This window comes from Hypanus sabinus, unplaced genomic scaffold, assembly GCF_030144855.1.
Source record: "Hypanus sabinus isolate sHypSab1 unplaced genomic scaffold, sHypSab1.hap1 scaffold_503, whole genome shotgun sequence".
NCBI classification, from domain to species: Eukaryota; Metazoa; Chordata; class Chondrichthyes; order Myliobatiformes; family Dasyatidae; genus Hypanus; species Hypanus sabinus.
Genome location: NW_026781370.1, coordinates 23,136 through 46,201, shown reverse-complemented (window position 1 = coordinate 46,201; position 23,066 = coordinate 23,136). Strand labels below are relative to the sequence as shown.

The 23,066-nt window shown below is 44.7% G+C and overlaps 1 long non-coding RNA gene across 1 annotated transcript; it reads left to right on the top strand.

Annotated features, from left to right (window-relative positions):
• The first annotated feature begins 3,302 nt into the window (after nt 1-3,302).
• On the top strand, nt 3,303-22,612 carry LOC132389213 (uncharacterized). The gene is made up of 3 exons (XR_009510449.1): nt 3,303-3,327; nt 7,400-7,567; nt 21,809-22,612. It is a non-coding gene; the product is annotated as an uncharacterized LOC132389213 (long non-coding RNA).
• Nucleotides 22,613-23,066: the final 454 nt, after the last annotated feature.

Sequence of the window (23,066 nt, the reverse complement as noted above, 5' to 3'; positions counted from 1 at the left end):
TCTCCAATCCTCAGGAACTGATCCTGAATCTAAGGGACATTTTAAAATGACTACCAATGCATCCGCAATTTCCAGTGCCACCTCCTTTAGTACCCTTGGATGCAGACCATCTGGAGCTTGGGGATTTGTCAGCCTTCAGTCCCATCAGTCTACTCATCACCGTTTCCTTCCTAATGTCAATCTGTTTCCTTTCCTCTGTTACCCTATGTCCTTGGCCCACCCATACATCTGGGAGATTGCTTGTGTCTTCACCAGAGAAGACAGATCTAAAGTACTTATTAAATTCTTCTGCCATTTCTCTGTTTCCCATAACAATTTCACCCAATTCATTCTTCAAGGGCCCAGTATTGTACTTAACTAACTTCTTTCTCTTCACATACCTAAAAAAAGCTTTTGCTATCCTCTTTTATATTATTGGCTAGCTTGCGTTTGTAACTCATTTTTTCTCCGCGTATTGCCTTTTCCGTTAAGTTCTGTCGTTCCTTAAAAAAATTCCCAATCATTTGTTTCCCCACTCTGTCATACTCCTCTTTTTTTTAATGCTATGCAATCTCTGACTTCCTTTGTCAACCACTGTGGCCCCTTTCCTCCCTTTCAATCCTTCCTTCTCCGGGGGATGAACTGATTTTGCACCTTGTGCATTATTCCCAAGAATACCTGTCATTGCTCTTCTACTGTCTTTTCTGCTAGGATATCTGTCCATTTTACATTGGCCAGCTCCTCCCTCATGGCTTCATAGTCTCCTTTGTTCAACTGCAACACTGACACCTCCGATCCGCCCTTAACCTTCTCAAATTGCAGATAAAAACTTATATTAAGGTCACTACCTCCTAATGGCTCCTTTTCTTCAAGATCGCTTATCAAATCCTGTTCATTACATAACACTAAATCCAGAATATCCTTGTCCCTGGTCGACTCTCGTACAAGCTGTTCCAAGAATGCATCCCGTAGGCACTCTACAAACTCCCTATCCTGGGGTCCAGCACCAACCTGATTCTCCCAGTTCACCTGCATGTTGAAATCCCCCATAACTACTGCGACATTACCTTTGCCAGATGTCAATGTTAACTTCCTATTCAACTTGCACCCAATATCCATGCTACTCTTTGAGGGCCTATAGACAAGACCCATTAGGGTCTTTTTGCCCTTACTGTTCGTCAGTTCTATCTACACAGACTCTACTTCTCCTGAACCTATGTACCCCCTTGCAAAGTACTGAATCTCATTCCTCACCAACAGGGCCACCCTACCCCCTCTGCCCACATTTCTGTCCCTACGATAGCACGTATACCCTTGTACATTCATTTCATTGTACATTATACCCTTGTACATTAAATAGTTGAATAGAATTCTAAAGTGACTTTGTTTGCGTGACTGAGAGTGAAACTTCGAACCGGTTGGATTTGGTTTCAGCAGAAAGTCCGCTCCCTGTTCTGAGGAATGTGCTGTTTAAAGACAGACCCTCACAGAAAAGCAACCCACACATTCTAACTCACTCAATGGTATTGCCTCTTCCCTCTTCCTTTCCAGTTCTACTGAAGGGTCTCGGCCCGAAACGTTCCCTTTGTATTCAGTTCCATACATACTGCCCGGATCTGCTGAGTTAATCCGGTTAGTAGCAGAGTGGCGCAGCGGAAGCGTGGTGGGTCCATAATCCAGGGGTCGATGGATCGAAACCATCCTCTGCCATATTCTCTACTTGCGCATCCTTGTGTTTCTGAACACCCACGCTCAGTCCGTCAGAGAAAGCAGGACCTCCCACTGGCCACACATTTTAATTCCACGTCCCATTCCCATTCTGATATGTCTGTCCATGGCCTCCTCTACTTCAAGATGAAGCCACACTCAGGTTGGAGGAACAACACCTGATATTACAACCTGATGGTATGACTATTGATTACTCTTTTTATTGAAACTGAATATTGATTACTATTGATTAACTTCTGTTAATGCCCCTCCTCTCCTTCTTTCCCCATACGTTATCTATCTAACATTTAGTTATTTAAGACGTGAGGATACGCGAGGGCAGATCCAGGTGTGGGGGAGCACATGCGTGACGTTAGGCGCAAAGGTGAGTCTGTGTGACGTCCCCTGTAAGGGAACGCTCGCATTTAAAAGCACCTTAATTGGCATTCCTTATGATTTCAGTGGGACAACAACATTAATCACGGGTTTCATCACTGAATCCAGTGTTGTGGGATGTAAAGTCCCCTGTTATGTGTCCGGCTGTGCCGTGTTGTTGGTGGAGTGGGCAGCGTGGTGTTTGTCACGATTCGGGTCACAACACCAGAATTCCTAGCGGGGTCCACACACAGTGTATTAGTCAACAGAAATCTTCCCGTCCCTGCAGTCTTTGTCTCCCGGTTAACTCAACACCCTGACAGTGTGGACCATAGACACCCCTTCCTCTCAGAGTCAAGGGATCATTCAGACAGCTGATCGCTGAGAGGAATTATATTTATTGGTCATTAAAGTTGGCCCAGATTCGTTTGGACGGATTTGATGTGGAGTTCGGGGTGTCACAGTGAAAGGGCCGGACGGCCGAACTCTTTCCATTGTCCAAACATCCTTACAGGTGAGGCGACACTTCACCTGTGAATCTTCCGGGGTCCCCTGTTGTGTCCGCTGCTCCCGATGCGGCCGCCTCGACACTGGTGACACCGGCTCCTCCGCAGTTGTGCGGGGTAGGAGTGTTTTTTTTTATCGGGGGTCGATATTATTGTTCACTTTTGTGCGGAGGGTTGGGTTTTGGGGTTTGATTATTGGGGTCCCGCCCTTCTTGATCCGGTGGGTGGGGTAGAAGTTTGATTTTTCTCTGTGAACGACTTTCATTCTCTTTCTTTGATTCGTGGTTCTCTGGAGAAAGAAAAAACTAAGCGTTATTTAGGGATACCTGCTTTAATAATAAACTAACCTTTGAACTATCCACTCCGAGCGGGACTTCCCGGTGTCCAAACATATTCATTCTGCTTTCCATTCCCTTTGCTACCCGGCCTGCTGTGTTCGGCCAGCATTTTGTTTGTGTTGCTTTGGATTTCCAGAATCTGCAGACTTTGTCGTGTTTGTGATTTACCTCTCCGTTGTCCCTCCCGCCTCCGGCCACTGATGGCGCTGTAAGGATCTCCGGCCACTGGTGGCGCTGTATGGATCTCCGGCCACTGGTGGCGCTATATGGATCTCCGGCCACTGGTGGCGCTGTGCGGACCACCGGCCGTCGGCGACGATGTGCAGACCTCCGGCCGCCGGTGGCGCTGGGGAGAAACGCTGCTGAACGCATGCGCGGTGCCGAGTGCCGTTTTTGTTGGCGGTTCTCCGATTCGAGCAGGGGTAAGTAGGGAATGATCCCGGTGTTGTGTAACTCGGGGGCCGGTTGCATTGGGAAAGGGCCGGGCCCGAGCTCTGCCGGACGGCTGGAGCAGGGGTGCAGTGGTAATGTTTTAGCTGTGGGGGTGGGGGGTGCGGGAGATTGCTTGATTGATAAGTTCGTGGCCTAAGTTGGAAGGCCTGAAGTTATACAGCTCTCGGTGCCTGCACGTGTAGTTCAACTCTTTGAGTGATTATGCAGAAAGTTTGAAGTTAATAACTTTTGTGGTATTTCTGTTTCAGATAATTGAAAATTGCTAGGTTTTGTAAAATTGACTCCTTCCACCTTAGGCCATGAACTTATCAATCACTTCCAGTTTGTGATATCCAATTTGTGTACATGCTCATTTCATTTACTGGGCAACTGCCTTGCCACATTCGTGCAATGAGCAGGTGCACAAATTTGATGTGACATACATAGGGCTTCCTATAATGGCAAGCAGTAAACCAAGGTGAAAGAAATATATGAATTCCAGAGCTCCACAGAAATATAGTGATAGTTAAGACATTAACAAGATTACAGCCTATCATTACATTTCAGTGTATAACTGGTAAAATTAACCATATAATACTTAATTTAATAATATGACAAAGTATTGCATGGTTGCACTTAACCGATTATCATAACATATAATTATCAAGCAAGTAAAATAACTTTGCTTTGAAGCCCAAGTGTTGTTAGTGAGAAAAATTTACTTTAGGATTACTGAGTAATCCACGGACCACCATAGATGTAGCCTTACTAATACGAGTGATTCGGAGCAGACGGCAGGGCCCGCAGCACTTAGCAGTGTTCCTCAGAGGTATGAAAATGACAGAAATAAAGCAATTCATTTTTTACACCTTTAGCCACCTAAATTGGAACCAAGTAATCAAGTATGAAAAAATAAACTCTGATGAACTATTGCAAAAGCCACGAATATTGCTGAATACTAGTCTCAAAAGTGGTAGGTTGGCAACTCTGCCTCGTACCATTTCTCTCGCAGAAATGGTTGGATGGGAAGTGTACCTGTGAGTGTCGATACAATATCCTCACACGTCGGGTGTTACGTGGTTCGACCTTTACAGGTCCTGTTTAGTCTTTAAATATATAAAAAGTTAAAGAAGTTTGAATCTTTACATAAATTATTATCACATTTATACAAATAGAAAATATCGTAGTTTGGAAGTGACAAATGTTAACGGGAGGGCAGCAACCATTTGGGAGTTTTGGAAATGCATTTCATCTCATTCATTGCCTCACTAAATTACTCTTTTTCCTATCAACACAAAGAGAAAAAGAGCCTCTTTCCCATCAGCTACAGTTGGTGGAGCGAGGCCAAGGGGTTGATCCGCTATTAATGATAGTTGAAATGACGTAAAACTACCTTATAGCCCAGAAATGTTTTTTTTTCCATTTAGCTTGTAAAACAAAACTAAATTTATCCAGGTGTAGAAGAGGATTTTGGATGATTAGCTTGTGTATTTGATCAAAATCAGGAAGAAGATGAGCGAGCAGTGAATTTTTCTTTCATTGTTTTCAACTTCTAAACTTGGGTTTCTATGTTCATTCCTTGCTTAATATAGCTCCTTCCTGGAATCCAATGGTACCCGTTGGAAAGAGCAGGAAAATGCTTACACTTCTGTGCAGGTATTTCCCAGCTTCCTTGGACAATGGGTCGAGCGAGAAGGAATTTCACAAATACCTAAATAAAAAACAGTCACAGCTCCAGGATTTCACCAAAAACGATCAAATATCCTAATGTTATTACTGGTACTTTTCCCCACCAGCCAACACCCCAACTTCCCAACCCCCTGCTTCAGTAGAATTCCCTCTATTTAATATGTGGCTGCTGTTAAATTACCCACATGTTTATTTTGACTTTTTTACAGAGGTTTTGGAGCGGTGGTCCGGTGAGCTCTGGTAGCACTGCACCCCTGAATGTATGATCCCTTCTCCCACCTGGTTCCCTCTGCTCATCTCTGCTCATCTTGTTCAATCTCTGTGCAGTCTCCTAATCCCATCTTCCTGCTTCAGTGATTTACATCTCCCATCTGGGTCATCTTCGGTCCACCCTGTATCCCACCAGCTCAATGTTATATATCAGCAATCTTTCCTCCAACCTCTGTCTTCATTGTGAAGTGTTCTTTTGATCCTTTGGCCTCGCTGAGTCATTTCCAGAATCAGTTATTGTTAGCTGGAATGCCGGAGGGTCATCAGGTCCCGGTTCTGTTGTGCATTGCTGTGGAGGTGCTCGTTTATGAACAGTGACGGGCTGACACACTGCAGCATTTTGCTGGCAGCAAAGAGTACTGGGAGAGTTGGTGCTTGGGCTCTAATCCAGTTATCGGCTGTCCAGGCAGATGGAACTGCTGGTGTTTTAGCTTTGACTTTGGTTTGAGCTTCTACAGATGAGGCTGAATGCTCGTCCTGCAATGAAGCAGAAATTTCGAGCAGCTGGTCATTGTTTGTGGGGAAATCCCAGATTGCACTACCCAGTGTGAGATGTGGGGACGATGTGTGAGACTCTCAGGGTCGGTGAGTGGCAGATTAAGCTCTGTGAGTCTGTGAGGTTGGGTCCTGGGATATCATAGTTTTTAATCCAGCTAAAGTGGAATCAGGGATCGATCTGTTTGGGCTTGTGAGGTGTTGATCGAGTATTTCTGGTCTGGGATCAGATGTTTGTTTCTGGAGTTCCTTTGGAAGCAATGGCTGCCAATCTGAGGAGAGGATGAGTTCCCATTCCATCCTCACAGGGAGAGGCTGTGAGTAAATGGGCTGTTCCATGTTTACAACGGTAGAAATAGACCCTGAGTCTGGTGTTCAAACTGTGTTTGGAAATCACCCCTCACTGTTACACAGTGGAAATCAGGCAGCTGTGCTGGAGATCTGCACTAAAAACTGAAAATGTTTGAACTCAATCTGATGAAATGTTATTAATTGAATTGTATTGTAAGCTGTTCCTTACCTGCAGAGTCTTTCTGGTAATTCCAGTTTCTTTTTATTTCTTGGTTTATATTTCATGAAATGGACCTGTTTTAACCTGGAAATGAAAATGGCTGTGATAGTTTGTAGGCCTCCGTTGGAGTCTCTGCAGGTCTCCCCTCTCCACGCCAATGATGTTGTCCAAGGGAAGGGCATTAGGACCCATACAGCTTGGCACCAGTGTCGTCGCTCAAGGACACACATGCAGCCTCTGCCAAGGCTCGAACTAGCAACCTTCAGATCTCTAGACCAATGCCTTAACCACTTGGCCACGCGCCAGCACATGTGATAGTAGAACAGTAATGAAAGCACAACTTTTCCCTGTCAATTATCCTGGAACCAATTTTTCTGTTTTTCCTGGAAATGTGTTCAGTACAGTGTTCCTAACAAGGTTTACATGAATAATCTCAGGAACGATCGGTGTTATGAATGAGGAGCATTTGATGGTTCTGGACCTGTGCTCAATGGTGTTGAGAGGGACGGTGGGGGTGGTGGAGGGATGTATGGTTAATAAACCTACCGAATGCTGAAAAGCCTGGATACAGTGGAGATGGAGAGGATGTTTCCATTAGACACAGAGTCTGTGATCTGACAACACAGTCTCAGAATAAAGATGCTTCCCGTTAAAACTCAGATGAGAAACATTTTATGGCCAAAAGATGTCTGATCTGTGGAATTTGTTGCCACAGAGGTTGGTTGAGGCTGCCATTTGGGTATATTTGTGACAGATTAATATATTGGTAATTGCTGAGTAGCTTCAGGGTTACAGGAGGAAGGCAGGAATGTGGTGTTGGAATAAAAATCAGCCCTGGTTGTGTGGTGGGCAGACCAGATGGATCGAATCACCTAATTCTGTTCCTGTGTCGTATGTCTTACCGTGACTGAATGATGGCTCCTTCTTATCCCATATCGTCTGTGTCATGTGAGGGACAATAAAAGATTGTTTACTGAGGTCATTACATCTGCCTTCAGTGTTTAAATTTCAGTGAGTTTTGTTCTTAGTAACATTACACAGAAATGTTTAGTTCTCCTTTTCATTATTAATGTGCTTCATTGTCTCTCTGTTTAAAGTTCGACCAGTGGTGAGAGATTTATTTGAAGAAAATCCCCAACTGGACGCAAACCACGACTGAAGACGAGGGAACAGCAACAAGTGAACCAGCCCGAGGACTGAGAGCACCGACTGGAGAGAACCCATCTGACTCGCAGATTCCAGTGATTCAGTCAGGAGAAAGTTTGGTGAGTCTCATTTACTCAAACACTGGTCCTTTAGACATTACATACCTGTACAAAGGAAGGGAGGAAGTAGTTGGGAGTGAGACTGAATGTGCCCAGCAGAACCAGTTATGCCTCTGTCAGACCCAGATGCAATCACTCCAAGTCTGGTAATGTGCTTCCAGCAGCCCAGCCCTTTGAAACCACTCCCATTCCCTCACAGTGGTTACTCAGTAAAAGATCTTGCATCCTGTGAAGTCGCTTTTGGTCAGATCTGAGTGGGGAGAGGGAAAGAGAGGGGAGTGTTTTTACTGACTGTCTTTCAAAAACAGTATTTGTTTCAACTTGCTGCAAACTCTCTCCCCATACCCTGTACTTTCTCAACCAAAGTATTGACATAGATTACAAGTAGCAATGGGTGTAACCCCAGGGAACGTCACTAAGCATGGAACTCGAGTCCAAGAAACAGCCTCTCACCATCACCCTCTGCCTCCTACCACCCAGCCATTCCCAGACTCTGGGGCTCTGTAACAAACTCAATGTTAACAGCAAGATTAGTCAGTGATTAAGATGATGAGAGAATTGTGGCCTCCTGAAAGGACATGCGAGCTGAGCTGTCTGATTCATTGGACCAGATCCACCCTCGTTGACAACGTAATTTACCCCTTGCCCATCCACCCAGGTCATGTTACTTCCGATCACCCACAGTACCCCAACCACCCTCCGTTCCGCCAGTGGCCCCACACCCTTCTGACCATTCATCCCACACCGACACATAGACAGGCCCCCTTCACCCACGTCCACCCTCCCAGCTTGGGGAACCAGAGCAGACTGATCCTGCGATCCCGACACAGTGCAAAACTAACACCAGGGATGCAAGACTGGAGAGCCCGGAGCCTCCAGCTGTCCGGCTCGGTCTCGGCCCTTTCCCACTGCAACCGGCCCTGGATTTACACAAACCCGAGATTAACACCTTCCTCACCGCCACCTGAACAGAGGAAACACCCGCATCAGCTGGGGTTGAGCTGCAGTTGGTCCCCATATGAGTTAAAACTCCCCGCTGTCGGATCTGGAGACCAGAATCGTACGCAGTAAAACCATATAACAAATACAGCACAGAAACAGGCCATCTCGGCATTCCTAGTGCGTGCCGAACGCTTACTCTCAACTAGTCCCACTGACCTGCACTCAGCCCATAATCCTCCATTCCTTTCCTGTCCATATACCTATACAATTTTTTTTTAAATGAAAAAATCGAACCTGCCTCTACCACTTCCACTGGAGGCTCGTTCCACACAGTTACCACTCTCTGAGTAAAGAAGTTACCCCTCATGTTACCCCTAACCTTTTGCCCCTTAACTCTCAACTCATGTCCTCTTGTTTGAATCTCCCCTACACTCAATGGAAAAAGCCTATCCACATCAACTCTATCAATCCCCACATAATTTTAAATACTTCCATCAAGTCCCCCCTCAACCTTCTATGCTCCAAAGAATAAAGACCTAACTTGTTCAACCTTTCTCTGTAAATTAGGTGCTGAAACCCAGGTAACATTCTAGTAAATCTCTGTTCTCTGTTGACATCTTACGTATTATTTGGTGACCAGAGCTGTATATAGTGCTCCAAATCTGGCCTCACCAATGCCTTGTACAATTTTAACATTACATCCCAACTCCTGTACTCAATGCTCAAAGGTCAGCATACCAAAAGCTTTCTTCATCACCAGATGAGCTTCCTCCTTCAGGGAAATATGCACCATTATTCCTAGATTTCCTCACACTGTCTACAAGCTTTCTCTATTTGTGAACTAACCTCTTCTCTCCTAGTCTCTTCAATCTGATTCCCATCCCCCCAACCATTCTAGTTTAAAGTCTCCCCAGTAGCCTCCACAGATCTCCCCGCCAGGATATTGGTCCCCCTAGCTTTCAAGTGCAACCCATTCTTTTTGTACAGGTCACACCTGTCCCAAAAGAGGTCCCAAAGATCCAAAAACTTAAATCCCTGCCCCCTGCTTCAATCCCTCAGCCACACATTTATCCTCCACCTCATTCCATGACTACTGTCACTGCCACGTGGCACAGGCAGTAATCCCGAGATTACTACTTTGCGGACCTTCTTCTCAAATCCCTTCCTAACTCCCTATATTCTCCTTTCAGGACCTCTTCCCTTTTCCTACCTATGTCATTGGTACCTATTTCTACCACGACCTCTGGCTCCTCACCCTCCCACTTCAGGATATCTTGGACGCGATCAGAAGTTTCCCGGACCCTGGCACCAGGGAGGCAAACTACCATCCAGATCTCCTGACTGCATCCACAGAATCACCTATCTGACTCCCTAACTATCGAGTCCCCTATTACTACTGCCTTCCTCTTCCTTTCCCTCCCCTTCTGAGCCACAGGGCTGGACTCTGTGCCAGAGGCACGGCCACAGTTGCTTCCCCCAGGTAGGCTGTTCACCCCCCCCACCCCCCGCAACAGTATTCAAACAGGACTACTTATTGTCAAGGGGTACAGCCACTGGGGTACTCTCTAGTACCTGACTCTTCCCCTTCCCCTCCTAACCGTGACCCACTTGTCTACCTCCCATGGCCCCGGTGTGACCACCTGCCTGTAACTCCTCTCTATCAACTCCTCGCTCTCCCTGACCAGACGAAGGTCATCGAGCTGCAGCTCCAGTTCCCTGGTACAGACCCTTAGGAACTGCAGCTCGGCGCAGATGTGAATGTCCGGGAGGCTAGGAGACTCCGGTACCTCCCACATCCGACACCGAAAACAGCAAGCTGCCCTCACACTCATAATTCCCAGCATGGAACCGTAATCCCACGGTGGATTTGTTCGGTGAGTTGTGAACATACGTGATTAATGACTCTGCAACTGGGGACTGGATAAATAGTTAATCTAACAATTCTAATTAGACACACAGTCTCCTTGCCTTTCTCCCTCACCCCTAGCTACTTACCCCACTTCCCTCACCACACCCTCCTCACAGTCTTCCTCATTGGGGCCCTCTACTCCAGCCCTCCCTTCTTGCTCCCTCTCTCCCACACTCTCAACTCTCCCTCACCCCTTCCTTATCATCGCCCCCTCAATCATCCTTGCTTCCTCACCGCCTCTCTCCCTCCCGCTTCTCTCTTCCCTATCCCTCTCAGTTGCACTGCTACTTGACCAGTCTCCCACTCTCTTTCACCCCTTTCCTCGCGCTTTCCTTTTTTGCCACTCTCTCTACCCCTCTAGTAATAAATCGTACTCCTCTCTCTTGTTTCTCTTCATCTCCTCACTCTGTCATGCCTCTCTTCATTTCTCTCTCCCTCTCTCCCCTATCCATGTTTCTCTTACTCTTCCATTCTCTCTCCCATCCCACAATCCTTGTCCCTACCCCTATCACCCACCAACTCGATCTCAGTCACCCTCTGTCTTCCCCTCTCCATCTCCTCCTCTCTCATGCACCTCAATCAAACTCGTCTCTCTCACTCAGTCGCCTCCACCACTCTGTAACCTCTTCCATTTCTAGCTCTCTCCCTCTCTGTCTCTCTCCCTACATCCCACCCTCCCCCCTCTCTCAAACACTCTCCCTGCTGGCTCCCGTATCCCATAGTGTCTTCCCCTCTTTCTCACCCTCCAAATCTACCACTCACCCCACGCATTCTCCCTCTTCGCTCCTTGTCAGTCCCACTCCTCCTCCTCCTCCCCCTCTCCCCCGTCACACCCCGCGCTCTCCACCCCAGTATGCAAACGCCTGGGCACCACTGGTCAAACTTCCTGTTACTATGAATAGTTCAGTGAGTAGAAGGTGAACTGGTCTCCAAAAGTCATAAAACTGACCAGTCTTATAGAGTCTCTCGAGGAAGTTATCAGGAAAGTGGATGAAGACAAGGCAGTGGATGTTGTCTACATGGATGTTAGCATGGATGTCCCTCATATGGGAGGTTGGTCAAGAATGTTCAGTCATTCAGCATTCAAGATTAGACAGGAAATCGGATGAGACAATGTCTTTGGGAGAAGCCAGAGTGTGGTAGCAGATGGTTGCCTCTCTGACTGGAGGACTGTGACTAGTGGTTGCCACAGAGATCAGTGCTGGATCTGTTGTTGTTTGTCATCTATATCAGTAATCTGGATGATAGTGTGGTTAACTGGATCAGCAGATTTGTGGATGACACCAAGACTGGTGGTGTAGTGGACAGCGAGGAAGACTATCAAGGCTTGCAGTGCGATCTGGACCCCCTGGGAAAATGGTTTGAGAAATGGAAAATAGGTGTTCCACTTTGGTCTGACCTACCAAGGGAGGCCTTTCACAATGACTGATCGGGCACGGAGGAGTGTTGTGGAAGAAAGGGACCTGGGAATACAAGTCCTTAATTCACTGGAAGTGGTCTCACAGTTAGATAGTGATGGAAAGAAAGATTTTAGCCCACTGGCCTTCATGAACCAAATATTGACAATATATAGATGTTATGTTGACTTGTAGAAGACATTGGTGAGGCTTAATTTAGAGTATTGTGTGTAGTTTTGGTCACCTGCCTACAGGAAAGCTGTAAAAGAGGTTCAGAGATTTCAGAGAAAATTCACAATAAAGTTGCCAGGTCTGGAGGACTTGGGTTATAAGGAAAGATTGAACAGGTCAGAACTTTATTCCTTCGAATGTAGCAGATTGAGGGGAGATTTGATTGTGATAGAGAGGAATAGATAGTGGAAATGCAAGCTGGCTTTCTCCACTGAGATTGGGTGGGACTACAACCAGAGGCCAGGGGTTAAGGGTGAAAGGTGAAATGTTAAGGAGAACATGAGGGGAAACTTCTTCGTACAGACGGTCATCCGGGTGTGGAATGAGCAGCCATCAGGAGTGGTGCATGCGAGCTGGATTTCAACATTTAAGAGGTTTGTGTAGATACCTGGATGGTAGAGGTGTGGGAGTGGGCAGTTTAAATAGTTCAGCACAAACTAGATGGCCCAAAGGACCTGTTTCTGTGTTCAACACGAGTGAATCTGCAGATGCTGGAAATAAATAAAAAAACACGAAATGCTGGCAAAACTCAGCAGGTCAGACAGCATCTATGGGAGGAGGTAATAATGACATTTTGGGCCGAAAAACTTCATCAGGAGTGGAGTAACATGGAATGGTCGATGGGGGATAAGAAGTGGGGGGAGGGTTAAAGTAGAGAGCTAGGAAGTGATAGGCTGGAGGGAAATGGGCTGGGGGAAGGTGGAGAATTATGAGAAATAAAAGAAAAAGAAAGGTAGGTCTGGGGGGAGAGATTATAGGGAGGGGGGACAAAGAGAGAGAAAGAGAACCAGACTAAAATAATCGATAGGGATGGGGGTAAGGGTGGGGGGCAGGGGTATCAACGGATGTCTGTGAGTTGGATGTTCATGCCGGCAGGAAGGAGGCTACCTAGGCGGGAGATAAGGTATTGCTCCATCGAACTGTGTCTCCATCTTGATGGCAGAGGAGGCCAAGGACAGACATGTCGGAGTGTGAGTGGTCTGTGGAATTGAAGTGTGTGGCCACAGGGAGATCCCGCCACTGCTGGAGGAATGAGCGCCGGTGTTCGGCGAAACGGTCTCGCAGTATGAGGCGGGTCTCCCCAATGAATAAGTGTCCACATCGGGAGCACCGGATACAGTATATCACCCCGGTTGACTCGCAGGTGAAGTGGTGCCTCACCTGAAAGGACTGCCTGGGGCCTAGGACTTCATTAACTTCGCCTCCAACTTTCACCTCAAATTCACCTGGTCTATTTCCAACACCTCCCTCCCCTTTCTAGATCTTTCTGTTTCAATCTCTGGAGACACCCGATCCACTGACGTCTACTACAAACCTACTAACTCCCTCAGCTACCTAGACTATTCCTCCTCCCACCCTGTCTCCTGCAAAAATGCTATCCCTTTCACTCAATTCCTCCGCCGCATCTGCTCTCAGCATGAGGCCTTTCATTCTCGGGCAAAAGAGATGTCTTCCTTTTTTAAAGAAAGTGGCTTCCGTTCGTCCACTATCAATTCTGCCCTCCATTGTTCCTCCCATATTTCACGCACCTCTGCCCTCACCCATCCCCCACCAGCCCACCAGGGATAGAGTCCCCCCCAGTCCTCACCTATCACCCTACCAGCGTACAGATCCAACGCATAATCCTCTGTAACTTCCGCCACCTCCTACATGATCCCACCACCAACCACATCTTCCTCTCCCCCCCCCCCCCCCCCCTCGGCTTTCAGCAGGGAACACTCCCTACGCGACTCCCTTGTCCATTCATTCCCCCCCAACCCTCCCCACCGACCTCCCTCCGGGCACTCTTCCCTGCAAACGGAATAAGTGCTACACATGCCCCCACACTTCTTCCTTCACCACTATCTCAGGCCCCAGACAGTCCTTTCAGGTGAGGCACCACTTCACCTGAAAGTCAACTGGGGTGATATACTGTATCCGGTGCTCCCGATGTGGCCATTTATTCTTTGGGGAGACCCGCCACAGACTGGAAGACCATTTCGCCGAACACCAGCCATCGGTCCTCCAGCAGTGGCGGGATCTCCCTGTGGCCACACACTTCAATTCCACAGACCACTCCCACTCCGACATGTCTGTCCTTGGCCTCCTCTGCCATCAAGATGGAGACACAGGTGGATGGAGCCATACCTTATCTCCCGCCTAGGTAGCCTCCTTCCTGCCGGCCTACCCTTACCCCCATCCCTATCGATTATTTTAGTCTGTTTCTGTGTTGTACATTTCTAGAAGAACCTGAAATATTAGAACAATTCACTGAGCCCTTTTAACAGCTGTGCGAACCAACCATTCACCTCAGCAGGAATTTTTATATGGCGTGAAAACTGTGGCACTTTAAGTTAATAACACAGAAAAGAAAATCCCAGCTGCACATCAAGAAAAACTATTTGTGTGAGAGTGTTTAAGTTACTGTGGGGCCAGGCACCCATGCAGCTCAGGAGGAACAGGGAATAATACCAATGGAGAGAGTCAGACTGAGCCAAATCACAAATTTGAGACGGCAGAAATGCCCCATTCTTATAGAGACAGGAAGAGCATCAGGGAATTGATGCTCATTCCAGATACCAGCACTCTGCCCAGTCAGAAGATGATTTCTCTCTCCAACTTGGGATGTACCTCACTGTAACAGTGTGATACCAGATCAAACCTTGGCAACTCAAGTAATCTCAACTGAAATGTTGTCCTAAACCCACTGATGGATTTTGAAAATCTTTTTACAGGTTAAAAATGAGAAGGAATTTGTCTCCAGGAATCTCAAACTTGGCACGGCAGTTTTGCTGTCTCTGTCTAGATATTTAAGAAGTGGAGCAAGAGATTCAATCGACCATCCTTCCAGCTCAGACTGTGGGGAGGGATTCACTCGTGCATTTGACGAACTTGCATGCCCGTCATTTTACACAGGAGAAAGGCCGTTCACCCGCTCAGACAGTGGGAATGGATTCACTTGCTTATCACAATTGAATGTACATCAGCAAGCTCACACTGGGCAAGGCCAATCACCTGTTCTGTGTGTGAGAAGGGATTCAGTCGGTCTTCCCACCTGTGGTCATACCAGTCAGTTCACACTGGGCAGAGGCTGGTCATCTGCTGAATTTGTGGGGAAAGGTTCACTCAGTCATCTGATCTAATGGCTCACCAGCGAGTTCACACGAGGGAGCAGCCGTTCACCTGCTCAGACTGTGGGAAGAGATTCACTCACTCTTCCATCTTGTGGAAACACCAGCGAGTTCACACTGGGGAGAAGCCGTACATCTGCTCAATCTGTGGGAAGAGATTCACTGAGTCATCCATCCTACTGGTACATCAGCGAGTTCACACTGGGGAGAAGCCATTCACCTGCTCAGTCTGTGGGAAGAGATTCACTCAGTTAACCCACCTACAGAGTCATCAGCGAGTTCACACTGGGGAGAGGCCATTCACCTGCTCAGAATGTGGAAAAGGATTCACTGAGTTATCCAGCCTACAGAGACATCAGCGAGTTCACACTGGGGAGAAGCCGTTCACCTGCTCAGAATGTGGGAAGAGATTCACTCAGTCATCCACCCTACAGAGTCACCAGCGAGTTCACACTGGGGAGAGGCCGTTCAACTGCTCAGAATGTGGGAAGAGATTCACTCGCTCTTCCAGCCTACAGAGACATCGGCAAGTTCACTCCGGGGAGAAGCCATTCATCTGCTGAGAATGTGGGACAGGATTCACTTAGTCATCCCAACTGCTGGTACACCAGTCGGATCACAATGAGGAGTGGCCATTGTTATGAATCTCTAGGTTTCATTTGCTGTGGACTATCATTTTAAGAGAGAGAAATGAAGAAGATGAATCAGTCTGACTTGCAGCTATTTTACATTGCTCGCAGCTTGTTTAGTTTAACCGAGGACATAGACACTCAGAGTCAGATGGGGATGAAGGAGGAAAAATGGAAGGATCGAACCCAGGGAACTAGTGGACAAGGGTCACTGTTTGGAATTTTTCTATGCCCACAATGGTGGGTTAATTATCAATTCAGCATTCATCGAATGTGTGGTTGTTACCTTGTTTGATCCATAGGGGTGGATCTGTTTTGGGGTATCCTGTGAAGACCACTGATGTGTTAACCCTTGCCTAGATGTGGTGTGGTAATTCACTTGACGATACCTCTTGTGACAAGTCACTTTCGGTGATAATTCATATGTGGATTTGGAATGATGACAGATAAAATCTACAGTGACTATTCTCTCATTTTACAACCATGGAACCTGTGGAATTCAACATAATTGCCTTCTCTCGACATTTACCCTAGATTACAAATATCTCTCTCTCATCACCTATTCTGTGGATGAACTGAACATTCATACTTTACCATCTCAAGACTCCAAGCCTTGTTTCCCCCGAGAATAGTTTGGGAGCTATATTTACACACATGCCACTTAACTTTTGTTTATCTTCCTTAAGTTATTGTATAAGTAGATTCTATTAAAGATTGTTTTAACATCAAAAACAGACTCCAGGTGTAGTCCATTGCTGCTGGTTCATTTCTAAAGCATAACAATTCAGAGTAAAATTGGGGCCTGCAACCGAAATATGAACAGATTTGGGGGTGTATTGATTAGTTATCGATTTCATTGGGGAAATTCCTTTTGATTTATTTGTGTGTGGAAAATCAGCAGCAATGGATGTTGATAGATGTCAGGAAGCACCAGCCTCTGAGGCATTAGAGGACGCCGGTAGGATTGAGTTGTTGAGTCTTGCTAGAAGGTTAAAACTTGCTAAGGTGAAATCGACAATGAGGAGGGCTCAGATGCAGAGGATAATAGCTGAACATTATGTATCTGAGGGAGTGTTTAAAGTGGCAGAGTTGGAGTTTTTTCCTGAAAGTAAACCTCATGAGCTTGAGCTCCAGTAGAAGTGAGAAAAATTAAAGATGGAGGCTGCGGAAAGGCAGTGGGAGCTTGAGACTAGACAGTTAGAAAAACAGGGAGGAAGCAGAAAGACCGGCTGTTTGAGTTGGAAAAGATAGAGAGATTGCAGCAAAGGGGTCTAGCGTTAGACTCTAGTGTTAAGTTGAGGCCAGTCAAGAAGTTAAATTGGTTCCTCCATTTGACGAGGTAGAGGTTGATAAATACTTTCGGCTTTTTGAGAAGTTTGCTCAGAGTTTAAAATGGCCAAGAGAGGGTTGGCATATTCTCTTACAAAGTGTAATTCAGCGGAACGCTTAGCAAGCCGATTCTGCTTTGACAGTTGATGAAGCAGCTGATTATAGGACATAGAATAGTACAGCACAATACAGGCCCTTTGGCCCACAATGTTGTGCCAACCCTTAAGCCCTGCCTCCCATATATCCCCCCACACCTTAAATTTCTCCATATACCTGTCTAGTAGCCTTTTGAATTTCACTATATCTGCTTCCACCACTGACTCAGGCAGTGCATTCCACACACCAACCACCCTCTGAGTGAAAAAACCTTTCTCTGATATCCCCCTTGAACTTCCCACCCCTTACCTTAAAGCTACGTCCTCTTGTATTGAGCAGTGGTGCCCTGGGGAAGAGGTGCTGGCTGTCCACTCTATCTATGCCTCTTAATATCTTGTATACCTCTATCATGCCTCCTTTCATTCTCCTTCTTTCCAGAGAGTAAAGCCCTAGCTCCCTTAATCTCTGATCATAATGCATGCTGACTAAACCAGGCAGTATCCTGGTAAATCTCCTCTGTACGCTTTGCAATGCTTCCACATACTTCCTATAGTGAGGCGACCAGAACTGGACACAATACTCCAAATGTGGCCTAATTAGAGTTTTATAGAGCTGCATCATTACATCGCGTCTCTTAAACTCTATCCCTCGACATATGAAGGCTAACACCACATAAGCTTTCTTAACTACCCTATCTACCTGTGAGGCAACTTTCAGAGATCTGTGGACATGTATCGCAGACCCCTCTGCTCCTCCACACTACCAATTATCCTGCCATTTACTTTGTACTTTGCCTTGGAGATTTCAGCTTCCAAAGTGCACCACCTCACACTTCTGAAGGTAGAAGCAAAAAGTAGTAAGGTGAAAAGTAAAAGTGGCAGGCAGGCAAATCCGGGGCAAAAATCAAAAAGGGCCAGTTTTCAACATAATTGTATAAGGGCTAAGAGTGTTTAAAAACAAGGCTGAAGGCATTGTGGGTCAATGCATGGAGCATTTGTAACAAGGTGAATGATTGAATGTGCAGATAGTTATTAATGAATATGATATAGTTGGGATCCCAGAGTCATGGCTCCAGGGTGACCAAGGATGCGAGGTCAACATCCAGGGATATTCAATATTCAGGAGGGATAGACAAGAAAGAAAAGGAGGTGGGGTAGCATTGCTGGTTAGAGAGGAGATTAATGCAATAGAAAGAAAGGAAATTGGCCTGGAGGATGTGGAATCAATATCAGTACAGCTGCATAACACTCCAGGGTAGAAAACGCTGGTGGGAGTTGTGCACAGGCCACATAACAGTACTAGTGTGGTTTCGGATGGCATTAAACAGGAAATCAGAAATGCATGCAATAAAGGTACAACAGTTGTAATGGGTGAGTTCATTCTACATATAGATTGGGTGGACCAAGTGGGTAAGGGTGCTGAGGAAGAAGATTTCTTGGAATGTATGCAAAATGGTTTTCTGAACCAAAATGTCGAGGAACCAACTAGACAGCAAGCCATTCTAGACCGGGTATTATTGTGTGATGAGAAAGGGTTAGTTAGCAATCTTGTCGTGCGAGGCCCCTTGGGTAAGAGTGACCATAATATGGTGGAATTCTTCATTAAGATGGGGAGTGACGTAGTTAATTCAGAAAAAAAAGTTTCTGAACTTAAAGAAGGGCAACTTTGAAGGTATGAGATAGGAATTAGCTAAGATAGACTGGCAAATGATACTTAAAGGGATGATGGTGGATATGCAATGGCAAGCATTTAAAGATCGTGTGGATGAACTACAACAAATGTTCATCCCAGTTTGGCAAAAGAATAAACCAGGGAAGGTAGTGCACCCATGGCTGACATCGGAAATTAGGGATAGTATCAATTCCAAAGAAGAAACATACAAATTAGCCAGAAAAGGCAGCACACCTGAGGACTGGGAGAAATTCAGAGTCCAGCAGAGGAGGACAAAGGGATTAATTCGGAAAGGGACAAAAGATTATGAGAGAAAGCTGGCAGGGAACATAAAAACTGACTGTAAAATCTTTTATAGCCTTTTAAAGAAAACGATTGGTTGACAAATGTCAACCCTTACAGTCAGAAACAGGTGAATTGATCATGGGGAACAAGGACATGGCAGATCATTTGAATAACAACTTTGGTTCTGTCTTCACTAAGGAGGACATAAATAATCTTCTGGAAATAGTAGGGGACCGAGGGTCTAGTTAGATTGAGGAACTGAGGGAAATGCATGTTCGTAGAGAAGTGGTGTTAGGTAAATTGAAGGGATTAAAAGCAGATAACTCCTCAGGGCCAGATGGCCTGCATCCCAGAGTGCTTAAGGAAGTAGCCTAAGAAACAGTGGATGCATTAGCAATAATTTTTCAAAACTCTTTAGATTCTGGATTAATTCCTGAGGATTGGAGGGTGGCTAATGTAACCCCACTTCTTACAAAAGGAGGGAGAGAGAAACTGGGGAATTGTAGATTGGTTAGCCTGACATCAGTGGTGGGGACAATGCTAGACAGTTATCGAAGATGTGAAAGCAGCACATTTGGAAAGAGGTGAAATCATCGGAAAAAGTCAGCATGGATTTGTGAAAGGTAAATCATGTCTGACAAATCTTATAGAAGTTTTTGAGGATGTAACTAGTAGAGTGGATGGGGAGATCCAGTGGATCTGGTATATTTGGATTTTCAAAAGGCTTTTGACAAGGTCCCACACAGTAGATTAGTGTGCAAACTTAAAGCACACGGTATTGGGGGTATGGTACAGATGTGGATAGAGAATTGTTTGCCAGACAGGAAGCAAAGAGTGGGAATAAATGGGACCATTTCATAATGGCAAGCAGTGACTAGTGGGGTATTGCAAGGCTCATTGCTGGGACCCCAGCTGTTTACAATATTTATTAATGATTTAGACCAGGGAATTAAATGCAGTATCTCCAAGTTTGTGGAAGACATGAAGCTGGGAGGCAGTGTTAGCTATGAGGAGGATGCAAAGTGGATGCAGGCTGACTTGGATAGGTTAGATGAGTGGGCAGATTCATGGCAGATGCAAATTAATGTGGATAAATGTGAGGTTCTCCACCTTGGTGGCAAGAGCAGGAAAACATGGTGGCCAATTAGGAAAAGGGGAGGTACAACGAGACCTGGGTGTAATTGTACACCAGTCATTGAAAGTTGGTATGCAGGTACAGCAGGCGGTGAAAAAGGCAAATGGTATGTTGGCGGTCATAGCACGAGGATTCCAGTATAGGAGCAGGAATGTTCTACTGCAGTTGTACAAGGCCTTGGTGAGACCACACCTGGAGTATTGTGTTCAGTTTTGGTCCCCTACTCTGAGGACAGACACTCTTGCCGTTGAGGGAGTACAAAGAACGTTCATCAGATTGATTCCTGGGATGGCAGGACTTTCATATGAGGAAAGACTAGGCTTATACTCGCTGGAATTTAGAAGATTGAGGGGGATCTTATTGAAATGTATAAAATTCTAAAGGGATTGGACCGGCTAGATGCAGGAAGATTGTTCCCGATGTTGGAGAAGTCTGGAACGAGGGGGTCACAGTTTAAAGAGATAGGGGAAGCATTTTGGGACCGAGATGAAGAAAAAGTTCTTCACACAGAGAGTGGAGAATCTGTGGAATTCTCCGCCACAGGAAACAGTTGAGGCCAGTTCATTGGCTATATTTAAGAGGGAGTTAGATATGGCCCTTGTGGCTAAAGCGACCGGGAGTATGGAGAGAAAGTAGGTACAGGGTTCTGAGTTGGATGATTCGCCATGACCGTGCTGAATAGCGGTGCAGGCTCAAAGGGCTGAATGACCTACCCCTGAACCTATTTTCTATGCTTCTTTCATCCGAACATCAACTCCCTAATCATTCTGCATCACTTATTAATTCTTTTTTTAATTGATTATGGCTTAATTGAAATTTGGAGGCATATGCATCCTAGTGATAGAGAATACTCTTTTTTTTCCCTCACATGTTCATAATAAATATTCGAGAATCGACTATTTTATAGTCAACCCTCGATTTATATTTAATGTTCAGAAATGTGAATATGATGCAATTGTTGTCTCTGATCATACTCCTTTAAACCTAATAATTGAACTGAAAGATGATGCTTCTACTGGACCACTTTGTTTTCCAGAACATTGTCAACGAAGTTCTGAATTTGTTGAGTTTATTGAAACTCAGAGTTTTTTTTATCTTTAATAATACAGGAAACGTCTCAAAGTTAGTAATTTCGGATACATTAAAAGACTATTTCATATATAGCTAAGCTGAAGAAACAGACAAGAATGGAATTAGATAAAATCTCTAAACAAAGAATTAGATAACATCAGTGCTACCTCTCCAAATGTTGCTTTGTTTAAAAGAAGAGTTAAATTACAATCACAGTATAATTTATTACTAACATATCCTATTGAAGGATATTTGCTTAAATTGTAAATTCAGTTTTATATTTTTGGGGAAAAAAAATACTGTGCACTTAGCTTCCCAATTAATGGCAGCTGTAGCTAAGACAAATTTTAAAGATTCGTAAAAATATTGGAGATATATCATGTAACGATAAAGACATCAATAATATTTTTCAGGATATTTATTCTTTTCTTTATAGATCTCAACTTTCTGCAGATTCCTCCAAAGTGAAGGCTTTTTTTTACATAAGATTAAATTTCCTCAAATTACTGTTGAAGATCAACAGATGCCTGATGCACCAGTTATTGAGCATTTAATTCAGAAAACTATGTTGTTAATGCAGTCAGGTCAAGCTCCTGGACTTGATGTGTATTTGGTAGGATTTTACATAAAAATTGAAAGGTTACTTTCTCGTTACCTGTTGGAAATATTTCATGAATCCTTTGAGAAGGGTAGTTTACCTTTTTATGAAGCTTCTATTTCTTTAATCCTTAAGAAAGATAAAAATCCTACTGAACGTTCATCATATAGACCTATTTCGTTATTAAATGTGGATTTGAAAACTCTCTCTAAGATAATGGCTAACCACTTGGAAAATATTTCAACTAAAATTATCTCGATGGAGCCAACAGGCTTTATTAAAGGTCGTTACTGTTTCTCCAGTGTTCGGAGATTGATGAACATTATATATTCATCACTATCTAAGGAACCCCAATGTGTTAACTCTTTCGATGCAGGACAGGCATTTGATAGAGTTGAGTGGTCATATTTGTTTAAAATTTTAGGAAAAAATTGGTTTTGGTAATAATTTCAACAGGTGGATTCAAATGATTTATGAGAATCCTATTGCCACAGTTATTACTAATAATTTCAGGTCCTTTTTTTTCCCACTTTCAGTGGCACAAGACAGGGTTTTCCATTAAGCCCTTCATTATTTAATCTTGTACTGGAGCCTTTGGCCATAAAACTCCGTGAAGCTAAAAATATTCATGGTATTTCTATGAATTGAATACATAAGATTTCTCTTTTCACAGATGATCTTTTGGTAAAAGATTTTGGTAAATTTTCAGGATATAAACTTAACCAATAAAAAGGGGATTGTTTCCATGAAATGCCGCTGTGTTTAAATATAATGATATTCCATTTAGTATTGTTCATTCTTTTAAATCTTTAGGTATTATAATTACTAAATATATATCTTTATAAAGATAATGTAGTTCCTTTAATGGACTCCATGAAACAACTATTTTCTGGATGGAATCCACTTACTCTTGCTTTAATAGGTCGTATCCATGCCGTGAAAATGATGATTTTACTTAGATTTTTATATATTTTTCAAAATACTCCTATCTTTTTAAATAAAATAATTGATCAAACTGACTCACTTATTTTGTACTTTATTTAGAACAATAATTTAGAACAATGGTTTTTTATATTGAATTTTTTTATTTAAACCT